At 45.5% G+C, this 1,729-nt stretch overlaps 1 long non-coding RNA gene across 1 annotated transcript; it reads right to left on the reverse strand.

The window, feature by feature from the left end:
- Positions 1-1,109, reverse strand: LOC123072681 (uncharacterized). Its single transcript, XR_006435301.1, has 3 exons — positions 649-1,109; positions 347-529; positions 1-116 (listed from the first exon to the last, which is right to left on the reverse strand). It is a non-coding gene; the product is annotated as an uncharacterized lncRNA (long non-coding RNA).
- Positions 1,110-1,729: the final 620 nt, after the last annotated feature.

A 1,729-nucleotide genomic window follows, 5' to 3' on the forward strand; every position in this document is an offset into this window, starting at 1 on the left:
CCAGCCAGGGACGGAGCCAGGAATTTTGTATAGGGGGGGCGAGTTGCAGACTTGAGCTCTTATAGGCAGTTGGGCATCGGTTAACCATAAAAAAAATTCCTTGCAAAAACCTAAGCCTGAACTAGTGTTTTCATTAGTGTGAACACTACAAAAAACTATTAAAATGTGCATTTTTGGCAAGACAAATTTAGTTTCCAAATTGATTGCATTACGAATTTGGTAGACAATACAATATCTATCTATTGATTCCAAATTCAGTTTTCATGTCGATCAATTAACAATCATTCGTTTTAACCCACAAAAATCAGATATTTGAAGCTGATATTAATTATGAGAGTGGACGTACCATACACGCAAAGAGGATGTCAGATTCCGTGCATCATCTCCTCCGTGGTCGCTCATGGTGGTGGTGTTTCTCCTAATCTCCTTTATGGTTGCTGAGGAAATGATCAATTGGGATTGCTAGGCTTGAACGGTTGGAAGCAAGTGCCCTAGGAAACGTTTTCCATTCTTCTCTTCCTCTTCGTATCTACACACAACAGCCAATATTTCCTACTGTAATTAACTTCTCATGTTCGTAGGTTTTTTATGGAACAACCACACAAATTAGAGCAGATTAAAGATCAGGAGATGAAGTAAGGGACTAACCGTGCAGGTAATCAGCCGTGGCGGATCTCGATCAACCCCCCTATGATCTTCGCTTGGAGACTGAAGCTAATCTTGCGGGTAGGCGGAGATTGGAGGCGACGACAGATGGAAAGATCGCACGAGCCGCAATCTGCGTGCGTTCTGTTGGAGCGATATAAAATCGTGTCGATCGCCAGGATTGTAGCAGACTGCGTTGGTGCTCCTGGTCGCAAGCCCTTGACCGGTGGGCTCTGTTTTCTTTGACCTCGATGGTGGGCCTTTTTTTTGCTGGGTTGTGATCTGTTGTTTCTTGTACATGGGCTGCCCGAGGGGTTTCACGGTGTTACACGAGACAAGTGGACAGGGGGGGCGAATCAAGTCAAAAGGCCTGCTAATAAACGGATCTAACTAATCGCTATTGAGGAGAACAACTTCGTTGGGGGGGGTCTAGCCCCCCCTCGTCCCCCCTTGTCTCCGTCCCTGCATCCAGCCTCAACCGTTGCGCCATGGCTTGGATTAGCCTAGGTGATAGTGTAGGTGTCCGAGTTGGTGCATCGTGGTCGCCCGAATGTTCGCATTTGTGCTACACTTCTTGTCAACATGTTTTGTACGTATGTTCTATAAAAATATAGTACGCCATTGACGCACTCTCAGAGAAAAAAAAATCAGGGTATTGGTATGGCAGGAGCCGCCATGCTTGCGAGGGAGCAGAGCTTGTGTTAAACCCCAATTCGCCACGATCTTTTGGGCCTTGTCATGAAGACGAAAGAAAGCTGGTTCCGGTGCAGTGCAGTACCTACTTCTGAATGAACAATGAACTACAGAACCTTGTCTCCTAACAATTTTGTGGCGCCTAAGAAGGCAAACAGTTTCCTTCGCGGCTTCTAACTAACAGAGAATTAAAATCAGATTGATTCTGCATATAGGCAGAGGGATGACAGACGCAAACATGTCATTTTTGGCTTCACAGCAAGAAATTCTGCTGCATAGGTTGCCAATGCCTTTTTTTCTCAGAAACATTGAGATATCCAGCACTGGTACGCCAGGTGTATTTTTTCTCTCTCTCAAAAAGTCCACACTGCAAGCAGAGGCTCCCTGGTTT

The sequence above is a fragment of the Triticum aestivum genome, chromosome 3B (genome assembly GCF_018294505.1).
Source record: "Triticum aestivum cultivar Chinese Spring chromosome 3B, IWGSC CS RefSeq v2.1, whole genome shotgun sequence".
NCBI lineage: Eukaryota > Viridiplantae > Streptophyta > Magnoliopsida > Poales > Poaceae > Triticum > Triticum aestivum.